At 48.5% G+C, this 24,067-nt stretch overlaps 1 protein-coding gene across 6 annotated transcripts in view; it reads left to right on the plus strand.

The window, feature by feature from the left end:
* The first annotated feature begins 795 nt into the window (after positions 1-795).
* The window catches only part of Elmo1 (engulfment and cell motility 1), a 444,820-nt gene continuing 421,548 nt past the window's right edge, over positions 796-24,067 (plus strand). For 3 of the 6 annotated variants that reach the window (XM_070014214.1, XM_070014220.1, XM_070014221.1), the window contains exon 1: positions 796-901. The gene's annotated coding sequence lies outside the window, so the exon portion shown is untranslated. Of the gene's footprint in view, positions 902-925; positions 1,077-14,461; positions 14,483-18,991; positions 19,187-24,067 lie in introns of those variants that run through there. The other 3 variants (XM_070014216.1, XM_070014217.1, XM_070014218.1) reach the window with 3 other exon arrangements.

The following is a 24,067-nucleotide window of genomic DNA, read 5'->3' on the forward strand; positions in this document are numbered from 1 at the left end:
TAGCAAACAGGCTTAAAATTTAAATCATGTGTATGTGCAGGAGCGTGCATGAGAGAGAAAGATGGAGAGGGAGAAAGGCAGAGAGCATTGCCTTGTTCTCCCCTAGACTCTGATCCCTCAAGGCTTGTGCTTCCTTACCACCTTCACCATTAGCAGCGAATGCCTAGCCAGCACCCGGGCCTTTTCCAGAGAAGCAGGGATTTTCGCATTTGCACAGCATAGGTGTTTCTCCTGAATGTTCCAGCAGCTGTCATTCCTTTCTGCCAGCTAGGCTGGGCGTCACTGCTTTGAAAATAGGTTGTTTGGATGAAAGAATTTATCCTAAATCCAGTTCCGGGCAGGTGGGGGGACACATGGCTTTCTATGCAAGGTGCAAACTTCAGGAGGTGGCTGCTTGGTGGAGAGACATGCTGGTGGTTCCAGTGACTGAGCACACGCAGGACAACCGGCTCTGTGTAGTTTCTGCCCTGCCGAAGGGGAGAAGCTGAGTGAAGCCCCGCAGTCGTCTCCGAGTGCGAGGCTGAATGGAAGCCTGTGCAGAGCTGCCGGCGCTGCTGGCGGCAGGAGGCGGCTGGTGGCCCGGCCTTCTCCCTGCGCCCTCGGTGCGTGAGCGCAGTCTGGGCGCGGGCTGTGGCCGTTCCCTCTGTGTGAGGTGGGGGACTTGGGAAAGTCGGGCCCGGCCCTCGGCGCGGTGGGCGGGCCGCGGGCGGGGGCGCGAGCGCCGGGCGCGCGTCCGAGCACAGGTGCCGGGGGCGGCGGCGGCCCCGGGGCAGCGTCGCCGGGCGGCGGGCGGGAGTTCGGCGAGGAGCCCGCGATGCCTTTCGCAGATGCAGACGGAGCCTGCGGCCAGCAGGCGGGAGGAAGAGGAAGTGAGAGCAGCGGCGGCCGCCCGACCCGGAGAGTAAGTGCGTGCGCCGGCAGAGCGGAGCGGCGGGGACCGGCGGGGAGCAGCGATTTGCCGCCCTCCCGGCCGGGCCGCAGAGCCGCGGGGCCCCAATTCACTGTGCGGGGGTCGCCGGGGCTCCGGATGCCGGGAACCCCTGCCGCCGCCGCCGCTGTCCGGAGACCCCGGGCAGGTTCGTAAAGTTTCCTGGCCCGCGCCGCGCGGGGTCGCTGACCTCGGGCCGGCGGAGAGGGGAGAGGGCTCCCGGGGCCGGCGGGGAGGGGACGGGGGTCAGCGTGGAGGGCTCCGGGGTGCGAGAGGAGGGGACTGGCGAGGGAAGTTGGGGAGGGCCGGCTGGGGGCTTCAGGGCGGCCGGGGAGGGGCCGGAGCCGGGCAGGGGCTGTGGGACCGGCGGATAGGGGGCCCGGGCCAGGGCGGGCTGGGAACCTCCCGCCTTCCCCTCTGTCTCCCGGGGCCCACGGGCGATGACCGGGACGCGCCCGCCGAGCTCCGGACTTGGGGGAAGTCTGGGCGCCGAGTGCGGGAGTGCGGGTGCGGCGTCCCGGGCCGGGGCGCAGGGCCGGGCACCCAGCGAGACGTGTGCACCAGGACTGTCTCGCGGGGCGCGGGGGCTGCGCCACGGCGCGGGGCGTCGGGACGCCGGAGTCCGGAGCCCGGGCAGCTGCTCCGGACGCGGCCGGCGGGGACCTGGGCCGGGCTCCGGGTCCTGTGGAGCGGAGCAGCGCCCGGGAGCGCGTTCCGGGTCGGCTCGGTGGATGGGGCGGGGGTGGGAGGGGGGAGGGGGGGCGCAGGGGGCGCGGCGGACAGCTGCGATCCCCGCAAACTCCCCCCCCGTGGGGACGCGCCGCGGGCCCCGCTGGGGTCCGTGCGGGCGGTAGGGGCTCGCGGTGACCCGGGGCAGGAGGCGTGGACCCGCCGGGCGCACCCCGCAGGACGCGGCAGCGGCGGTAGTGGACCCGGAGCCGGAGCAGAGCGCGTGGCCTCGGTGGTCCAGGGGCACCTTCGAGGGCTGAGGAAGTAACGCCTCCTGTCCCGGGCTGAGCTTGGGGCCAAGAAAGTCCGTGCGGAGCCGAGGGCGGGAGCGCGCGGAGGCGAGTGCGCGAGTGTGGGGCGTGTTGGTGCGCGTTCCCGCACGCACAGCGCGTGCGCTGGGGAGGGGGGGGGGCTCTACCGCCAGGGCCTCCCCTCCCACTGATTCTGTCCGGCCCGGGGCTCTTTGAAGTTGGTCAGGAGGGTCAGGGGCCTTTGGTTTCAGGAGCAGCCCTGGCTTATTGCCAAAGGGCCTTCATGCAGCAGGGCAGGTCCCCGCAGGGCCAGCCCAGGGCCCTGGACAGCTCCCCAGGCCTCAGCCTGCACAGGCCTCCCACCTCTGCTGGGGACTCTTGGATCTCACTGTCAGGGGTAGGATGTCCCAGAACCCTAGAGAGGGGTTGTGGCAAAGGCTCCTGCCTGTAACTCGAGGTTAGGGACAGTGGAAAAATTTGAGCATTGAAAGAAGATTGCTAGAAAACAAGAGTAATTGAGAGTCTGCAGTCTCTGAGAGCAATTTAGGGACCCGAGGGCCTGGTCCAGTCCTCTGCACTTGGAGATTGCAAAGGCTGCCAGCAGCTACTGGGGCCTTCTCTGCTCCAGGTTTGCATGTTTCCAAGGTTGTTTCAAGGATTTTTGTCCCCTTATTTGCAGAACTGGGGAGCCTGCTAAGTTAGCAGGTCAGATCGTCAGCAGACATATACACATTTAATTTTAAATCCTCAGCTCTTGACAGTAATTTTAATCCTCAGTTCTTGCCAGTAATATCTGTCCTATGTATTGAAGTGTAGGATTGAAAAGTTCCTGTGGCCTGCTGCCTTTCCCATTTTGGGTATCCTCAGTTTCTTGCTTGTGTTGTTGTTAAATTAAATGAACTGGTAATCTGTGAAAGAATGAGGATGGGGACTCCAGCTGGGGCTGGGGATGGACTTGTGGGGAAAGATAGGAACCAGACTCTTGGGAGGTGTCAGCCAGCTGCAGGCTCAGGCAGATGTCTGGGGAAACTCAGGACCTGCAACTAGCTGCAGAATGGGTGGTCCCAGTGCTGGATGGCATGTGCCCCACAACACACATAGCCCTTGTCCAGTACAACCATGCAGAGCACATCCCATTTTTCTTGTTCACTGAGTTCTCAGCCCAGGGCCTTGAACATTCTGTTTTTGGGCATGAGTCGCTTTCTCCCACAAGGCCAGGTGGCTCATTCTCTTATTTCCTTTACTTTGGTCTGCTGAATTGTGAGTTTACACCGTTGCCCTGACCACTCCATCTAAAACAGCTACCAGAAGTCAGGTATCTGTGGCTTATGCCTCCAATCCTAGTTATTCAGGAGGCCAACTTCTCAGGATCTCAGCTCAAGGCTAGTGTGAAGAAGAAAGTCCTTGAGGCTCTTACCTCCAATTAGCCACCAAAAAGCCTGAAGTGGAAGTGTGGCTCATATGGCAGAACACCAGCCTTTAGCAAACAAGCTAAGGAACAGTGCCCAGGCCCTGAGTTCAAGCCCTATTAGTGTCCATAAGTACATAATCAACTGAGTAAATAATAAATAAGCAGCCTTGCATAGTCCCTGCTGTTCTCACTTTTCTTCTCTTAGCATTTTCCCCTTTTGGCATGATACATTTACTTGTTTGTTTATTGTCTTTCTCCCATTAGAATGGAAATTTCTAGAGGAAAATACCTTGAAATGTTTACCCACTGGATTCCTAGCCCTTAGTAGGTGCTCCTTAAATGTCTGTTGACTGACTGAGAGATGACTGTGTAGGGAGGGGCTCACCAGGGAAAGAGACCCAGAGAAGACTGTAGCATCCAGAGCAGATGAGAAGCCTGGCCCTTGTCTGTTGGTGGCCACTCTTCTTTCAGACCCTCTCCTGACTTACCCCCTCCTCCCTTAGAGTCTCAGACAAGAAAGGGGCCAGGAGGTGATTCCTTGGATAGTGAAAACACATAACTGCTCTTGGTCTGTTATTGCATCCTTTATTTTGTGGACAGGACTTCAAAGCCAAAACATGTCATTATTGTTAATAGCATCATACCAGGGCCATTTACCCACTGTGTCACATAGTCTCCCAGACATGGAAGGGAGCAGGGAGGCAGGTGTCCAGGCTGGGTGCAGACAACTCCAGAGGAGAAGACAGGAGAGATGCCCCGGGGAGAAGAAAAATGAAAAGGAGAAAGCAGATAAAGAGCTTTTACAGTGTGCAAAGTCATAATCTTTCTGAAATTACAGGATTCAGGATAAGGCTGAGTTTGAGTGTTTTGCTTAATTAATCCCCTTTGAGTTGTTTGGTTTGAGTGGGTAGGGCAGGAGGGGCTGGAAAGGGAGGGCTTTGAAGCCCCTGCCCAGAGGATGTGGCTGTGGGCAGGAGCTGCCTGGAGCAGACACTACCATCTTGTCTAATACTGAAGTTGAGAGGGGGGCATCCCTCTACCTCAGCTGAGACAGTAGGTCCATTAAGCTTTGTTACCAAAGCTCAGCAACCACATTTGAGTGCCCCCAGCCATCCAAGCAGAGAGCTTGGCTTAGCAGACATTCTGTTGAATTTGGAAAAGGTTGGGAATTGTTCAACCTGGCTGCCTTGCAGAGCAGAAGGTGCTTGGGACAGCTGGGCACATTCAGTTTGGCTTCTGTCTAGTCTACTAGGCTAGGGCTTGCACGCTTAAGGAGGATGTGACATGATGATACTAATTTTGTAGGTTCAGACTAGCCATTTAACATATGCAATAGGCCCAGCATGGGTGCTCAGGTCTGTAATTCTAACTATTCAGGAGGCTGAGATCTGAGGACCAAGGTTTGAGGCCAGCACATTAAGGAGAGTCCCAGAGTCCTCATCTACAATTAAACATCAAAAACCTAAAGTGGAGGTGTGGCTCTCAAGGGTTAGAGCACCAACACAAGGGACACGGCCTGGGACCTGATTAAAGCCCCAGTACTGGCACAATAAGCAAATAAATAAATAAATGATAAAACCTGCAGTGGAGGTAAGCAGAGGAGAAATTGTTTCAGAAAATATACACTGGGTTTAAAAAATATTGTTACTGTAAAGGTGATGTACAGAGGGGTCACAGTTACATAAGTCAGGTAAGGAGTGCATTCTCGTTTGGACAATGTCATCCCTTCTCTTGCGTTCTCCCCACTTTTCCCTCTAGTCCCCACCCAACAAGTTGTAGAGTCCATTTTCAACATTGTGTAGTGAATACTCCTGCTGCATTTGCTCACCCTTTGTTCCTCCATTTCTGTGCCCTCCTTACCCTCCCAAAGACAGATAAATGAACAAGACAAGAGGAAAGGAAAATGAAAATAGCAACAAAGGAAAAAAAACCCCATTTTTCCTGGAGTTCATTTTGATAAATATTATTTTATATGACCAGATGTACATAGCTGTTGAGCCTCTGTGATCCTCTCCTAAGAATATCCTCCTGGTCTCACCCTGTGCACACACTCCATCTTATTGACCAATGTATGGCTTGATATGTACTCTGTGTGTGTGTGTGTGTGTGTGTGTGTGTGTGTGTGTGTGTGTGTGTGTGTGTGTGTGTGTGTGTGTGTGTGTGTGTGTAAAATACCATGCTGGGATTTAAACTCAGAACCTTGTGATCTTGCTGGGGTTTGTGTGCTACTGCTGCTTTACACTCTCAACCTCCTTAGCAGCTAGAATTACAGGTGTGATCAGCAGTGTTTTGTTTTGTTTTTTTTTCCCCTTTTTGCCAGTCCTGGGTCTTGAACTCAAGGACTATGCACTGTCTCTGAGCTTCTTTTGCTCAAGGCTAGCACTCTACCACTTGAGCCACAGTACCACTTCTGGTAAGGAATCAAACCCAGGGCTTCATGCATGCTTAGCAAGCACTCTACCACAAAGCCACATTCTAGGCCTCACTTTTTTTAAACTTTTTTTTTTTTTTAATAATCCAGGAAGTTCTAGGAGTCTACACTTTTTAGTGTAGACTATACTTTGTAGTGATTCTGTGGGAATATTGAAATAAGAAAGACATGGCTGTTTCCTGTGGACCATGTGCTATTGGTTTAATCTGTAAAAGTCACTATTTCTAAAGCTTGAAGCAAGAGTAGTGTCAGCCATTGGCTTAACTTTAAAAAATGCCTCTTTTAAAGCAATTTTTTTTCTTGTATGTTCAAGTTTGAAGACAGGGCTGTGTGTTGCAAGGCAGGCACACTACCATTTGACTCAGGCTCTTAGTTCTTTATTTTCTGTAGTTATTTTTTGAGATAGGGTCTCACTTTTCATCCCTGCTCGTGTGAATGGACTGCTGGTCCTGGGCTGGCAGGTGCACACTGCTGTTCCCTGCTGAATTTTCTGTTGAGGTGGGATCTCAACATCTTTTTGGCCTGGGCTTACTTGAACCCTAGATCCTCCTGATTTTTCTGTTTGCTTATGGAACACAGCAGTGTGCTAGGCCCAAACATCACCCTCCTGGAGGGATCAGAGACCCAAGGACATGCTTTTCACTGTGGTGGTACAGAATTACTTAGTTACTGAACTTAGAAGTAAGTCTGTGTGTTAGTTTAGAACTTTGGAGATCTTTGGAAATTCATTCTGCCTTGCCTTCCTTTTCATATTTTATGCTAAGCAGTTACCATATATGTGATTTTAATTAAGAGATTTGCAGAGACCCTGGCAAATATCTCTTGCTAGCAGCCACAGTGCTGCTGTATGTGATTCAGTTAGGCATTTCAGCCAATCAGGACTTGAGACCCTTTATCTAAAGAAACAAGCCAAGGGTTTCTAACTTCAGCATTGTCCAAAACATAAGGATGTGAAAGCCAGCCCTCCATCCAGAGTTCCAGTGTGACCTTGGACATTACCCGGCCCCCAGCCTTCCAGTATGTCAGCATTGTGTTTTCAGGTAAAGCAAAGCCAGCTCATGTGCAGCATGCACACAGGTTGCTCTGCTCAGTCAGTTCTGAGCATAATTTAGGCTGTGTGAGTATTAGCTATCGTGATCTACCTATCATAACCACAACTGAAACCTGACAGGCTTCAGTTCTCACATCTACGATTAAATTAACGGCCTGTGTCTTTGCAGTATATCGTTTGATGTTTCACAAAGTCAGTGCACGGATCATTTGAGGAGATTTTTGTCACTGTCCTCAAGCTTGGGCAGGAGGCGGGGAGGGTGGTGTCAGGGGATTGGTGACGGGAGAGTAGAGTAGGAGGAGATAGAAGTACGTGTGGGCACAGGAACGCTAGCTCACCAAACGGAATTAACCACAGGCACAACCTGGCATAGTGGTGAGTGGAGAAATTAGTCACATGTATAAATAGAAGGAGATGCTGCTCAAGGTTTCTGAGGCCCCCTTTCCTCTCCCCCACTTCCCCTAACACTGGCTTCCAGAAATGGAGCAAGATTATTATTGGAACCACAATTTTAAGAATTGAGGCTACAGTTTGTGCTATTTTAGTTGTAAGAGTTAATAGTGTAGAAACAAAACTTTTCCGCAGCTGAAAATGCTGGAAACTTGGTACTTGTTCCGCTCCTGGGAGAACTGTATTTCTGCACAAAGGGCAGTATTTGGTGGGATGGTGGATCCGTAAGCACTAGCACATGGGTTGGAGAACCAGTGTGGAGTTGATTCTTCCCCTGGACAGGAACCCTTTTCCTGCATGCAATTAATTTGGAGGCAACAGGAGAGTGCACATAATCACCTTATACATAGGGCTTGGAGGGGTGAAATGTCCCAGGGGTATTTGGAGAGGGGATCTGAGCCTAAAGCCAATTCTTTTGAATCTTTTTTTCTGCTACCTTTTTTCCTTCTCTACATCCTGATGTCTGCATGCGCTGGTTGATTGCTTCTCTTGTTGGTTTTCTTGGACTTGCCAACCTCAGAAAGTAGGATGCTTGATTCAGACTTTTACTGTAGTAGCTTCTGGGGAGGATCTTCATTCCTGCATGCTGATAGAAATGCTCAGTGGGTACTGGTGGTTGTTAGCACCAGCTACTCAAGAAGCTGAAGCTGGAGGATCATGAGGAGGAAATTGGTCTGGTTCAGCTGAGGGAGTTGCTCAAGTTGCATGCCACCTTGGCGTCAGTCCCCAGCATCATAAAAAAAATAGAAACAATACAAACAACAACAACAAAAAAGAATGCTGTTGCTTGTGGGGGATGTTATCCAGGTTGCCATGGAAACCAGGGCTGCCTGCTGCCACTGAGGCAGAGCTCTGCAGAGCTGACTCCTCTTTGGATGTGCCATTCTTCAGATGACCTTGGCTTTCACCTTCCCCTAGGGACAGTGTGCCCATCAACCTAGCCCAGGATAGATGTACTCTGGCATGTGAGCCAGAGTGCAATTTAATTCATCAAAAGGAAAACCATTTGTCATGAAGAATGAATGTGTATTTTTTTTCTTATCCTTTTAGTGCCAGTACTGGGGCTTGAACTCAGGGCTAAGTTCAGGTTGGCTTGGAACTGGGATCCTCAGCTCTCAGCCTCCTGAGCAGTTAGGATTACAGGCCACTGAGTCATGCTGAGGACAGGGGCATAGGCCCCAGGGTGCCTCTGCTATTTTCAACCATAGATGAATACAGAGTCTGTTAGGCAGGATGGCTTTCCTCATGGGGGATGCTCAGGTTTCAGGTAGCCTTCTTTCTCTACTTGCAGAACTGCTCTTGAAATTGGCCCTCTATTTCACAAAGTCTGAGTCTCAATGCTATTGACATTTCAAGCTTTATAACCAAGAAGTTCTCCTCCCTACTTCCTGGGGGCTGGCTCCCTATTGTGTTGGGATGACCAAAAATGTGTTTACACTTTCCAGATTGTCTTCTGGGGGAGCAGCCTTTCCTGCTCCTGCCTAGCTGAGAACCCCTGCTTTGTTCTCCCTAAGAAGTGAGAGCAGTTGTGTGATATCAGAGCACCTAGGCTTTCTGCAGCAGGTGCTTCATTTTCATTCTTTGGAGTCTAGGAGGAGGATTCCCATGTGGAAGATTCCCACACCGTGGCTTCCCCCTTTGCGTTCACTTAATTTTCCTTGGGTTCTTTGCCCTTTGTGTATTGTGTATTGTGTGTTGTATTTTCCTTAGGTTCTCCACATTTCCCCCCAGTTTCCTTCACTCCTAACTGGCTATTGTCTTCCTAACATTCCCTAAGTGCTTTGCAATTTTGACCTTCCTGTTTCTTTTTCTTACTTCCCTACATGATGGTGGAAGGAAGAAGTGGTGACTGGTGAGTTTGAGTCTAATTTCCTAACAAGGTTTGGATTCTGAGTGCTGGTGACTGAGTTTACAGCCACCTTTAGAGGCTAAGATTAAGATGGATGGAGGAGGGTGAGTAACTGGCCCAGCCAGTTACTGGCTTACTTAGTGGCCCAAGTCAAAAACGAAAGACATCTGTTCTCTGTCTCTCAAGTCCTCTTGGCTAGTTGGGTAGTAATGGATATTGGTACTTGGTTAGTGTCCCCAAAATATTTCAGCAGAAGGCTGGAGATACTTATGTATTTGATTAAATTAAATTCATTATTTATTTATTTTGGGTTGTCACTGGGGCTTGAGTTGTTTTCTTTCAAGGCTGCCACCTGAGATATACCTTATCTTCTGGCTCGTGGCTTTTTGCTTGTTAATTGGAGCTAAGAATCTCATGGACTTTTCTGTCCAGGCTGGCTTTGAAGTGTGATTCTCAAACCTCACCTTCCTAAGTAGTTAGGATTACAAGTACAAGCCACCAGCAAGTGGCCACCATTTGTGTGAAATCTTTACCCAGTTTGCCTGTGGAGATTTGTGTCCTAACCCAGCCACATTCTTCTCTTATATAATGACATGCCTTTTGTTTACCTTCTCTGTCTGGCTGTTGCATCTGGTGGTTTAAGCAGCATCCCTGGGCTGTTGATAGCTGAGCTTCCCCAAGCAGCCTTCTCAAAAGTCACAGCCCCATACCAACCCTCCACCCTTCCTTCCTTCCTTCCTTTTGTCCTCTGAACCTTTTCATTTTCAGTTTGAAATTGCCAGGGTTTAGGGTTCGGTGGCTCTGAAGTCCTGTGTGACCTATTTTTTTTCCAGGCTGCTACATACAATTAGCCTTGATTTTGAAGTGCAATGCGTTTTCAAATAAGTGTGTGTGTGTATGTGTGTGTGTTAGGGCTCTTTTACTTAAATGTATAATCACAGGCGGCTTTACCCTGGGCCCTTCAGGAATCCTGTGGCTTGGGAGGTAGAGCCAGTTGAAGGGTTTTGGGCAGATTGCACATATTTTGGCTGAGCAAGAAGTGAATTCCAATAAGACTCAGTAAGGATGGTTTCTCCATGACTCTTGCCCACCCTGATCCATGCTGCCTCACCGTGGCCCAGACTTTTCCAGTGGATTCATGTCCTAGTTCTTCTTATGGCCACTTGTAGAAGTTACCACTTACTTATTAAACATTTTTGACTTGGGGAATGAGACTCTTCCTTATGCTAGGTGATAAGTAGGTGCTGAGTGTGTCAGATGCACACATCTACACACATTCAAGCTTCCAATGGAAGTTGGTCAGCAGCAGAGAAACAGTTCTGACAGCCACTGAATCCCATTTTCTCTGGTGTGTGTCACTTTTACAGTAAGTTGGCTCAAATCTCATCCAAGCAAAGCTTTGGCCAAAGACTGGGTGTGTTGGTACCACATTTGGCCTTCACTTATGCCCAGACAGACTCGTTAGAAGTGCTTTCTCAGTTCCATTCCTCACCTGAACCTGTTCTAGAAACCTTCCCTCCATCCTGATGGGAGAAACACGATAATGTTTTATTTCTTCTAGGTGTTGGAGTTGTAGGTGATGCTAATGTGCAAACCCAGTATGCATAAGGCCTTACTGTTCCAGGCCCTCCAAGGTCAGGGTAGGAAGGAAGAAAAGAAGAAGAAAAAAGAATTGAGAAGCACATAATTGTATTTTGGCAGTACTCAGGGCTTGGCCCTCACTGTTAGTAGTTTGGTGTTCCACCACTTGAGTCATGCCTTTAACCAAGCTATTTGGTGGTTATTTTGGGAGAAGGCATCTCCTAGACTTTTCTGCCTATGCTTGCTTTGAACTGGGATCCTCCAGATCTCAGTCTCCCAAGTAGCAAAAATTACAAGTGTGAGCTACCCCTGGGTCTGGCTGAAGGAGTTATATACTTAAGATTCATATAAATACTTTTAATTGAGCTATATAATACTCCATCAATCCATCATCCATCATCTATTCATCATGAATCCATCCATGCATCATGCATCATCTATTATCTATCCATCCATTCAGTCAGCCATGTGACAGTCACTTTGATTACATTGTGTATTCTGGGGTCAGAGGACTCCTCGTGTGGAGCATAGATTTGAGTGCTGAATTAAAGGAAGACCTGTTGAAAGACAGCAGTAATTTATACTAAATATATGTTTACAGGGGCTGGGAAGGTGGCTCAGTGTTAGACCACTTGCCTTGCATGTATGAGGCCCTGGGTTCGATTCCTCAGCACCACATAAGCAGAAAAAAAAGCCGGAAGTGGCATTGTGGCTCAAGTGGTAGAGCGCTAGCCTTGAGCTGAAGAGCTGAGGGACAGCCCCCAGGCCCAGAGTTCAGGCCCACTACCGGACCGCCCCCCCCACCCCCCCAAATATATGTTTACAGTGTTTGTTTGTAGAGGAAGGAGTTCACAACTGATCTGAGTATTAAAGAAGATGACATGCCCATGGAATTCTACAAGCAGTGTAAGGAGGTCTGGAAGAGCCCGTGCCAGCTCTGCTGGGAGCTGGGCATTTGAATTGAATGGGAAACAAAGCTAATGGATCTTAGGGGAGGGAAAGAGGCAATTGGATTTCCCTGAGAATTCTTCACTCCCAAGTGACCAGGAGGATGATAGATTAGATAATACAGCCAGCAGGAAGAGATCCAGACCAGTGTGAACTGTGAATTTCTGTCTTCTAGGCCTACCCAGGTAAACACCATGGTCTCTGCTAGATCAATCAATCAACCAATCAATCTAGCAGTGTGCTTGCTGTGAAAATGTGATTTGAAAACAGTTCAGCCCTCCCCTAATTCCCATCTGACACCCCATGTGCTGATGCTGGATGGGTCAGGAGAGGTGGATATTTGCTCCTGATGTTCTCAGCCAAGCATTGATAAGAACACTAAAGGATTTGCCGGTTGATTAGATTTGGGGAATAGGGAAAGGAGTCTTTGAAGTCAAAGCTAAATAAGGGTTCAAGTCTGTTTCTGAGTATACCAGCTGGGCAATTGGGGTAATTCAGTGATCTCCCTCCACCTCAGTTTTTACTTTTCTCAGACAGAGGTGGTCTGAGCTGTGTACCTCATGGTGCTGAGGTGGATAAATGTAATCCAATGGAGTGCCCCAAATGCATCATATTGGTCAGTTCTGTTGATGTTACTGTTAATCATTTTGTAATTTCTACTCAGGTTCTTAATTCAGATATCCTACTAGAATCACTTAAACATCCACATTGGCTATTTCATCGTTCCTCCTAAAATCTCAACTTATTATTTTTGCTTCGTAATTCCTTCAAGAATGCAGAAGTGCCCTGCTGTCATATAGGCCAGGATAAATTACAGTCAGTTCTAAATGAAAAGAACTAGAGTAATGAATCCTGTTACTAGTTGGTTTGTTCACCTCTAAAAGTCTTGGTAAACTGAGGCCTACTTCTACTTCCACTTGAACCAACCTGAAATTCTGCTGTTTTATTATATTTTTACTTTGGAGGGAAGAGAATGGATGTTGGTAAGATTCTCTCCCTTATCTCCATTCCAGTTTTCTGGGTTGTTTATGAAGGATTTAATTCATTCAAGCTGGATTTCCTGTGATTGCATGTGTATCAAGGAATCTCAGGTGTTATAATCACACTTTGTGTGTGTGTGTGTGTGTGTGTGTGTGTGTGCGTGTGTGTGTGTGTGTGTGTGTGTGTGTGTGTGTGCATGTACTTGCCAATGCTTGAACTCAGAGCATTATGCTCTTGCTTAGTTTTCACTAAGGCTGGTGCTCTGCCATTAGAGCCACACCTCCACATTCATCTGTTTGCTAGTAAATTGGAGATAAGAATCTTGCAGTCTTTTCTGCCAGTCCTGTCTTAGAACTGAGATCTGAGGATCTCAGCCTCCAACATAGCTAGGATTACAGGCATAAGCCACCCGTGCCTCGTGTACCATTGCACTTTGAATTACTTGGAACTTTCCAGTAGGTAGGAGATTATTGAAATTGGCTGTGGGCGGCGATAAGGTGTTAATCTTTCTTCCTTCATTTGAGCTAGTTCATCAGATTGTCAGCCAGAGTAGAAATCACTCCCAGAATAAAAATAGAGAAATAAAAAGAGGATGACTATGGCTCTAAGTGTATAGACCTTGTCTAGCTCGATTGTCCCAGGATAATGAATTATACCAACTTGTACTTTGCAAAAGGTCCTGTGCTAGAGGCTGACCTCATTCCCTTTCTGGTCATTATTTCTGGTTATTGGTGGTTTGTTGGGCTACTTTTCCACCTTCCATTCTTCTTTTCTTACAGGCTCGACAGCTCCTCGTGCAGCAGTTCATGTACCCATGCACTAACTAGTTCCTTAGTAATGGCTTTTATGGTGGAATGGTTGGGGAAAATAAAAAGCTTCATTGTAGATTCTGAGATTCCATAGAGAGAAAGAAATGTGGAAATGGGAGGTATTCTCCTGGTGTGTATTTGGAGAGTGAAACAGTTGGATTTCTGTCTCCCTCCCACAGCTGTTTTCTTGAAAAGCCATTTATCTGAGCCCTGTATGCTAATCTCCATGGAACTAACATTTACACACTGTTTCTAGTATACATATTTCTAGTTCCTCCTTTCTGCTTGGACTCAGGGTGCTGTCCTTGAGCTTTTGCTCAAGGCTAAGTGCTCTACGACTTTGAGCCACACAGTGCCACTTCTGGCTTTTTCTGTGGTTAATTGGAGATAAGTGTCTCACAGACTTTCCTTCCTGGCAGGCCCTGGGCCAAGGTCTCAGTTGAAGGACCCTGGGGAGTCTGGTGTTTCTTCCTAGGGGCAGTGACAGGATCACATCTCTGCTTTGACCAGGTCTTCCATCATTTCAAATAGGTTACAGTGTGACTGAAGAGTTGCTATTCTGAGAGCCTTAACAATTGTTGGCTTAGCCATTCCTGTCTCCTTTGGATTTTCAGTAGCCATTTAAAAGAGTGATTTAGAGGGGCCTGGTCACCATTCAGGAATGATGATGGGCCTGGTTTCTGGGTCTCAAACTTCAGAACACCTTGATATCACTGGGACCCAGATTTTAACCAGTCTCTGGGTGGTCCTGGCCTCCTCTTTGAGAAGCATCACCCAGAAAGGCTCCCAAGGAATTGTGAGTCTCCAGGGAGTGCCTTGGCAGGTGGCCTGGACTGGGTGCAAGCTTGATGCTGCCTGGGTTTGAAGCTGGACCTGCGCATCCAATTCTGGGCAGGATTTTCTTCCATTGCCCTTGGAATCCATTCTAAATCCTTTTGAGTTTCTTCTAATTTATTTTCTAATCCTTTTCTTCTGCAGCTTTCCCTGCTCCTTGGCTCACCCTGGCTGCATCTCAGATATTTTACTTCTTAGTTTGCCACCTCTGTGGGAGAAGCAGTTCTCTGTGAGTAGGGGTGAGATGGGCAGGCAGGGAGGGAGGAGGAGGAGGAGTCTGATGAGGAGTGGGATAGGGAGGCCCTGCTCTGTTTTACTGTCTGGAGCAGGAGGCTGAGCTCAGCTCAGAATTGCTGCAGTAGGGAATTGCTTTGGACACCAGGAGAAATTTTCTCCGGGAAGGGGCAGCTCTCTTTAACTTCCCTGTTCTCTTGACTGTCTCCAGATTTGTCGTAGAAGTGTGATGGTAAGGCTGAGATTCAGGCTGTTCCCTAACAAGTCACTATGGGGAGCCCAGAATTTCTAGTTGGGTGAAACCAGGGTGAAATGAATATTAATGGCAAAAATACAGCAAGGGCAGAAAAGCCATGCAGATGGACACTGCAGCTCAAGCCTGTAATGTTAGTGACGTGGGAGGGTGAGATTGGGAGGATCACAGTTGGAGGCCAGCATGGGCAGAAACATTCACAAGATCCCTTTTTAAGTGAGCACTGGGTGTGGTAGTATGTGGCTGTCATCTCAGTCACAATGAGATTCCTAGCATAGGGGGATCCAGGCCCAGGTATACACCCAGGAAGGAAGCAAGACCCTATGTTAAAATTAATCAACACAAAAAAAGTTTTGGAAGCATGGCTCAACAGTAGAGCACCTGCTTAGCAAGCACAAGGCTCTGAGTTTGAACCCTTGTATTTCAAAAAGAAAATACATGAAGGCAGCAAGCAGTTTCGCAGGTTAGCAGAAGAAAACCACTTTCCTTTCTAAGTGAAGGGCTGGAACCCACAGCTCCTCTTACTGTCTGGCATGCCACTCAGTGGTCTCCTCCTGGGAGCTTTCCAGGATTTCCAGGTGCTCTATACTTGATCTCCAAATGCCTTGTCATGCTGTCTCGCCCCGAGGCTCATGGCTGGTGACTCCTAGTGTTCTGGAGGACTGGCAGGTGTGTCCCGTGCCCTGCGGAGCCAGCGGAGGTTGTGAAGGAAAGCACTGATGCCCAGGTATGAGGCACTGTGACCATTATAGAGAGCTTTTCGAGGAGATCCAGGCAGGGGCCCATGCACACTCCTCTGCTCTCAGGCCTGCCTGCCTGCTGCCTGCCTGCCATGTGACTGCCCTTCTTCCCCATTTTTGTTGAAGACCCATCCTGCTCCAGGTCATTGTGACAGAGAAGAGCTTCAGGCTGTGGGCCAGAGTTTGTGTCAGGTCAGAGGTCCTGGTGTCCTCATCTCCCACAGGCCTATGTCACCGTCTTGGTGTGGCTCTGCTGTTTCCCAGTGTCCTGGACAACAGGAGCCCCCAGAGGAGGAGAGCAGAGGTCTTCATGACAGCCCCGTCTCCAACTCACAGACAGGCCAGAAGACCAGGGCTCCAGAGGATAGAGGCATTTCTGAGTCAAGCCCCATTTATGCCCTGTGTCCCTACCCTAGAGCAGCCTGCTCTTTCTTCCCCCCTTTTCCTCCCCCCCCACCGCCCCAACTTCTGTGGGTAAAGCAGGCATCTCTAACCACGCCAGGGGAAGGCAGGGGCTCCTACACATGTGGTTATCCACATGGCGAGTACCATGGCCTCAATCATTTATGTCTCTAGGCTATAATTGCATATTATTTTCCTAGTAGCTACCAAGGGCTTTAGTGAGCTATGGAAACTTGAGCTGTGGAAACTTGATCGTATCTTGGCTCTTTCCAGGCCGCTATGGTTTATCCTGATGCTTGAGTGGCTGAGCTGCGCCCACCTCTTTGAAGCCAAGCAGCACATACAGCCAACCCCAAAGCTGAGTCTTCTGAGTTCACTCTGGAAGCAGAGCAAATCTGGGCCCTTGGGTCTCCCTGCCTTTCCCAGGGCCTTTTGCTCTCTCAGGGTGGGGATGCTGCTGTGGCTTACGGTGTATATGTGCTAATTATCCATCCTGTAGATCAGAGGCAGCCCTGGGGACCACCTCTGTTCTAATTATGCGTCCTGAAACTGGAGACAGACATGATCCCAAAGTCCACCCGTCTCCCTACCCATACAAGCCCTTTTTTTCTCTGGGGATAAGTAATGCTTTGAGTCTTCTGGAACTTTCCATGGTTCCTAGAAAGCCAGACTGGATGTCTTTTGGTCTCCTCCTCTTATAAAATCACCAATATTGTACCTTGATAACCTTATGTAATTCAAGCATCCCTTTCTTCCAGGGACCCCACTTCTAAATACAGTAGTCAAGCACCTTCCTTCAGGTACATAGCTGCTTTGGGGAAAGGCACTTTGTGTGTGTGTGTGTGTGTGTGTGTGTGCGCGCACGCGTGTGTGCACTCATGTGCATGTGTGTGTGTTGTGTGTCCTTTAGGAAAGGATTGGCAAATATTTTGTGTGTGTGTATGTGGGTCTTGGGGCTTGAACTCAGGTATTATACCTCTTTGAGCCACAGCACCAATTCCGTTTTTCTGTTGGTTAATTGGAGATAGGAGTTACATGGACTTTCATGCCTGGGCTGGCTTTGAACCATGATCCTCAGATCTCAGCCTCCTGAGTAGCTAGGATTACAGGTGAGAGGCACAAGCTCTCTCTCAGTTTAGACTCCATTTCTGGCAGTATAATAAGGTTCCTCTTGCAAGGAGTCCATTTTGTGAGTATGGCTAGGTTCAAGTCTGGGTATTGATTGAGAGGCCATAGGTGGTTCTTATGAATCAGATGAAATTCTTATTCCCTTGGCCTGGAACTTTTCCATTTATACAGATCTAGTGTGATTTTTGAGGTTTCAGCATGAGTCTGCTTTTGTGTTACTGTAAGGAAAAGCTTGAAGCTGGATAACTTTATAAAGAAAAGAGGCTTATTGGGGCTCACCACTCTGGAGTGCAGAGTCGAGGCCCTGTAATCTGGCAAGGCTGCTTCTTGTTGGCCTCTTACATGCTTCCTGTAGCAAGGCCTTCTGGCCTCTCAGGGAAGTAGCCTCGACTACCAGAGTGGTCTGTGCTCCTGTGCCCAGGGGGAGAGAGCAAAGATAGAACTCAGGTGTTTGTTTACTCCCTGTCTCTCCTGCTGGCCGGTTCTGTGTCACTATGATGAATCACCCAGGGCTGAGTTCCATATAAGGAAAAGAGGTTTGTTTATCTCACAGTCCTGAGTTCCAGGTCATGCCCCTGGTGTGGGTTTGGTGGAGACCCAGTGTGGCTGGCACTGTGGTGCAGAAAGAGATGGGAGGGAGGAGGAGGGAGAGGAGAGATTGGAAGCCAGAGCACAGATGGGTCCCATGGTAGCTGTATTAATCCCTTCCTGGGTTATGACCCCCATGATTTCACAGCCTCCTACTAGGCCTCACTTCTCTTTCTCTTTAAGGTGGTGCTAGGATTTGAACTCAGGGTCTCAAAGTAGCTAGTCAGTTACTCTACTCTTAAGTCAGTAGCCTTTTTGCTTTTAAGTTCTTTTTTTTTTTTTGGTCAGTCATGGGGTTTGAACTCTGGGCTTGGGCGCTGTCCCTCAGCTTCTCAGCCCAAGGCTAGTGCCCTAGCACTTGAGCCATAGTGCCACTTCCAGTTTTCTGGTGGTTTATTGTATCAGTCTCATGGACTTTTATGCCCAGGCTGGCTTTGAACTGCGATGCGATCTCAGCCTCCTGAGTAGCTAGGAGTACTGGCGTGAGCCACCAATGCCTGGCTGCTGCTTTTAAGTTTTTTTCAGGCAAAGTCTTGCATTTTACCCCCACCCCCACCCCCACCCCGTGCTGGTCTCAGACAATGATCCTCCAACTTTAACAGAGGTAACAGGTGTCAATTGTCACTTGGGGCTTATTGATTGAGATGGGGTCTTACTTTTTGCTGGGACTGGCAGCAACAGTGATGTTCTCAATGTACACCTCAGGTCCTGCTTCTTAAAGGCCTCAGTCTTTCCTAACATTGCCACACTGCAGCAGGGGTAGGGGTTTAGGGGGTGAGGGGACGGGGGATGTGAGGCTTGGGGGACACATTTAAGCCATCTTCAAACCCTAGAAGCAGTTCTAGGAAAGATTTAAAGTATATCCAGGGCTGGTTTTTTTGGAGGGGGGAAGGGGGTAGTAACTCGGTGTTAGAGCTCTTCTCTAGTAGACCTCAAAATAATAATAATGATAAGCTAAAAAAGTGTCTCACACAAACCCCTCCTTTGTAGTTGGGATTGCCATTGGAGTGGTTCATCTGGGCCAGTCTCTTCCTCTTTGCTCTGTGTCTGGTACCAAGGTGGTACCTGGTAAGGCAAGTTGGCCAGTGAGGGTTTAAAGTTAGGACTGTGCAAATCCTTCCAAAATGCAGTACCCTCTCTGTGTCTGTCCTCATTGACAAAGAGCTCCCTGCCTCTATGTCGGGCCCCTGGTTCCTCCTCCAGAGGGAAAGTGGTGGGGGGGGGAAGGCGGGGTGGGAGTAGGGGGGGGTGCGTCTGGCTACAAACAGGAAGCTTGGCTTCCTGTGCCCCCTCCCCCATGCTGGCACAGTGCTGGGTGGCACCAAGGCTGTTTGCATCCCAGAGCTGCTGGGCCTGCCAGGCTGACTCTTAAATTTAAACACTGCCAGGAGGTAGAGAGCCTGGGAAGGGGAGAGGTAGCAGGATGCTGCACATCTTGTGTTTTGCTTCTGCCTTTGGATTAGGGACAGACTTTGTTAATTAAAAAGGGGGAAAAAAGAAAAAGCTCATCTTGTGAGCAGCAATGAATTGGTGAATTGCGCTTCTTTTGTCTGTGGAGTCTTTGAGTTGGTGAAAACGTAAAAGCATGGTAAGTATTTGGTTTGAGGTGTTGGTAATGTGCCTTTCCTTTGTGTGGGTTTCATCTTTTAGGTTGTATGTGGACTTGGGGACTTGTATGAGGACGGAGCATCCTGTGTGGGCCAGGGGCCCTGGTGGTTGTGCGGAGGAGGTGGGAGTCCTGGGCTTTGCAGCATGTCCCTGCTTGTTCACTGGGGTGTCCTCTCTCTGTGTGAACCGGGTGTTCCCTTCCACAGGGCTGCTAAGTGGCTCCAGAGTGGCATTTGTTAACCTGAGTATGGACAGCTCCTCTGAAGTTTTAATTTCGCTTTTGCACAGTTTTAGTATCTGGGGACAGGTGCCAAAAGTCATCACTCACTTTTTCCCCCTCTTTTATTAGGAGCAATTTTAGCTTTAGAAACTTGTATTATTTTAAGGACTGTTTTGTGCCTCTGACCTGCTTCTCTTTTCCCTGGGATGTGTCCTTAGAGGAAGAGGCTTACAGGATTAATAACATCCGGAATATTAACTCCTCCCTTCCAAAGGGAACTGTGGGTTTTGTTTCCTTAAACATATGCACACATGTGTGCACACACATGCACACACAAACATGAATGCATGCATATATGCCCACACAGCTGCACACACACGTGCATATGCACATACATATTCTGAAATGCATACATACACATACACACACGGGCTCATATACACATGCATGCCTACACAGGTGCATGCTCTCACACATACATATATACAGGCATACACAGACATATGCCTATACAGATGCATGCCCACATGTTCACAATGCCCACACAGATGTACACTCACAAAGCATATATATGTATATCTACACACACATGCAACAATACACATGCACACACTGACATGTGTGTGAGTAACACAGCTTTTTTTTTTTCTTTTTTCTTTTTTTGTGTCGGTTGTGGTGCTTGAACTCTGGGCCTGAGCGCTGTCCCTCAGCTCTTCAGCTCAAGGCTAACTCTCTACCATTTGAGCTATAGCGCCACTTCTGGTTTTCTGGTAGTTTATTGGAGAAAAGAGTCTCATGGACTTCTGCTTGGGCTGGCTTTGAACCTCGATCCTCAGATCTCAACCTCTGAGTAGCTAGGATTTTAGGCATGAGCCACCGGCACCTGGCATCACAGCTTTTTTTTTTTTTTTCACGAAAGGGCTGAGCCTTTGGAGTCCATAACAGATTTGCCAAACTTCAACCTAGGTCATTTTAATGATGCTTACTTTCCCCCATGTCAACAGTGGCTTTCCATTTGCTGCATAGGAAGAGGGTCTCTGTGGGCATGAGCTGTTATTCATGTTCTGTGCAGGTTGCTGCCACCCTATGGTGTAGTGGCTGCTGCTGTTTCTTATGGATGTGACTGGGCTCTGAGCTTTTCCTGGAGGGAGGCTGGGCCTCTCATTCTTGGCCAGGACCATCATATCTATGGCATGATTTTTGTCAATTCCAGAAGTTGGGAAAAGTCTTAGCCCAGCTTATATCTTTATGAAGTGCTCCTCAGCCAGATGTCATGGCTCAAGCCTGTAAGCCTAGCTACTCAGGGGGTACAGAGTAGAGGATCATTCTTTGAGGCCAGCCTGGGCATAAAAGTTCTTGAGACCCATGCAATCAATCACTGGCCTTGGTGCTACCTGCCTGTCATCCCTGAAGGGAAGCACCAATAGGAGGATCACAGTTTAAATGGGTTGTCACATAAATTGAGACCTTGCCGTGAAAATAACCACTGCAGCCAGGATCACACCTGTAATCCTAGCTACTCAGAAGACTGAGATCTGAGGATCGTGGTTCAAAGCCAGTCCAGGCAGGAAAGTCCATGAGACTCTTATCTCCAATTAAACAACAGAAAACTGGAAGTGGCACTGAGCCTCAAGTGGTAGAGTGCTCACCTTGAGCTGAAGAGCTCAGAGACAGCACCCAGGCCCAGAGTTCAAGCCCCATGACTAACAAAAACAAACAAAAAGAAAACAAAACAAAACCACTGTATCAAGCAAGTGTTGGAGTGACTCAATTGGCTGAGCACTTGTTTAGCAAATGGGAGGCCCTGAGTTCAAACCCCAGCATCATCAAAGAAAACTTTTTCTCCTCTCTCAGTGAATACAGCTCATTACAGAGAGTTCTTATTCTTCTATCAGCTGAACTGCAGAAACGTTGACCATGAGGCAAGCCATTTAATTCCACCGAAGTGGAACATTCTTGACAGGAGCAGTCTGGTTGTCAATCTGACTTAGGAAAGCCATAGGGTCAGCTCCACACCTGTGTTACCAGCTTTTTGTCATTGTGACAAAACACCCAGATCAGCCAAACCCTAAGGAAGAAAGGTTTATTTCGGTTTCAGGGATTTGGGTCTTGGTGTCTTGGCCCCTTGCCTTTGGGCCTTGTGGCAAAGCAAGTCCTCATGGTGGAAGCACAGGATGGAGCAAAGCTGCCTACTTTATGGTGGCCGGGAGGCAAAAAGAGAGGAACAGGAAGGGGTGGGGTCCCACCATCCCTTAGACAAGTCTCCAGTGACCTGACTTCCTTCCACTAAGCCCTTCTTGCTAAGGTTCTAGAACCTTCCAGGCTGCCATCAGAGCTAACACCTAGGCCTGGGGGTGGGGAGCTGTCAGAGTTCACACTGTAGACAGTCAGTGGCTTGAAGGTCATTTCCAAAGACATCCCTGGAGTTCTGAACTCTCTCCACTGCCTTAGGAGGCTCAGGGGAGGCTTTGCAAAGGTTGGCTTGTGATTTTTCCTGAAGGAAGCTACAGACTTTTTAGGGATAGGATTCTGAATGAGGATGCTGAGTGAACAGTTCCCAGAATGTGGAAGAAATGTGTGAGACCTTCCTGCTGGCTTAAAAGGAATATTTAAATGTTTGTTTGTTTGTTTCTTTTAACCCATATTTGATGCAGCATAGTGAACACAGCAGACCTGTGACGGACTGATGTTCTTGCTTCAGATGAGACTAAGCTGCAGTGACTTTAAGAGACATAGAAGTATAATTGGGTCTAGAAAAGGCCTGGGCAGCACTGATGCACTGCAGAGCCTGTGTGGGGCCTGAGCTGGTGCAGAGGCTGGATAGGACAGCTTGAAACCTCAGTGTTGGTGATGGTGACATTTGCATTTGGAGCGTTCACTGGAAAGAAAGGTGCTCACTGATGGAGTCAGCCTATCTCATTTAATTCTCACTACAGCCCTTTAACTATTTGTACTCTTGTTTCATATAAGAAAAGTTCATAGTTCAGAGAGGGTGAACTCATGGAAGGTGGTGGAGTCCAGCAGAGGCAGCATTGAATGGAAAGATGGCCTGCAGTTCTCTGGATTGTGCTTCGATGGGAGGTCCCTTTGTTGGAAGATTAGAAGGGCTTTGGGACAGGCACTCACTGTGGCTCATGCCTGTAATCCTAGCTGCTTTGGGCTGAGATCTGAGGATCTTAGTTCCAAGCCATCATGGTAAGGAAAGTTCATAAGAACCTTATGTCCTCCTAACCATGAAATTGCCAGAAGTAGATCTGTGGCTCAAGTGATAAAATGGCAGCCTTGAATGAAAAAGCTGTACAGGAGAGTGTGAGGTCCTGAGTTCAAGCCCCAGTACTGGCACAAAACCCCAAACCCAGAAAGACACATGAATAATTTCAGATAGTAACTGCAATGAATTTTATGTTTTTGTTTACACTTCCCTTTTCCTCTATTTATTTTTTATTTTTTTGGTTGCTGGTCATGGGGCTTGAACTTGGAGCTTGAGTGCTGTCTTTGGATCTTTTGTTCAATAGTAGTATTTCACCACTTGAGCTAAAGTTTCACTTCCAGATTTTTAGTTAGTTAATTTGATATAAGAGTCTCTTTGGCTTTCCATGCCCTGGCTGGCTTTGAACCATGAGTCTCAGATCTCAGCCTCCTGAATAGCTAGGATTACAGGCGTGTGTCACTGCTGCCCAATACTCCTAACTGGTGTGTCCCTGTTAGAATGTGGGAAGGAAGTTGTTTTCTGTGTGACCTTCCCTCGGTTCTTGGTGGTCACTGGTAGAAAATGAAGTTGTGATGAGTTTACTCCATACAGTGCATATGGAGAGGACACAAGAGCTCTCGTCCTGGTCCCTCATAACTTCACACATTCTGCTGTCAGTCTTCAACCAGTCTTCAACCTTCCAACCACTCCACACCTCCATCTCCAATTTCTAGGCCCAGGAGTGCAGAGAAAGAACTCCCTGTTGTTTCAGCCAGGCAGGCTTCAGAAAGCTGCTGGAGCTGGCTGAATTGACAAAGAAGGCATGTCTGGGGAGGTGGGAAATGTGTGCTTCCCCTGGGCATCCTGGAGAGAGAGTGCTTGCCTTCACCTTTCATCTTTATTTTTTCCTAGTTTCTAACAGTGGTTAGGACCGACATGGCTTTAGTCACTGCTTTTTGGGTAAATGAACAAGCTGTTGATTCCAAAGTGGTTCCTATTCTGTAACCAGAGGCAAGTGAATAATAGAATATGATTAAGATCAATGAACAGTAACCATTACTTTTAGGGTATATTATGCTTTAGGAAGTTGAAAGCCAAATGTCTTGAGAGGTCTCCAGCTGGAAGTGGTTCTTTTGGTCTCATAGGAATAGCCTTGACCTCAGACACCCATTAGAGGGGAGATTGTATATGAGGCTTGTGCTTGAAAATGATCTCTGTACATTTCTCAACCTGGCTAAGCAGTGCTGTAGGCTCAGGTTTGTAAATCCCATAAACTCTCTGGCAGTTATCTAGGCTCTTGGCCATATTACTAAAATACCCAAATCATGAATGATTTACCCCAATTGTTAATATCAGCCTATTCTTGGAGAGTGTGTCATTTGTTCTCATACAGACCAGTCGGTGCGTCAGGGGCTGAATGAGAGGGACCTGGGCAATCTGTGCAGCTAGCA

This window comes from Dipodomys merriami, unplaced genomic scaffold (assembly GCF_024711535.1).
Source record: "Dipodomys merriami isolate MVZ:Mamm:240054 unplaced genomic scaffold, mDipMer1.0.p SCAF_94, whole genome shotgun sequence".
NCBI classification, from domain to species: Eukaryota; Metazoa; Chordata; class Mammalia; order Rodentia; family Heteromyidae; genus Dipodomys; species Dipodomys merriami.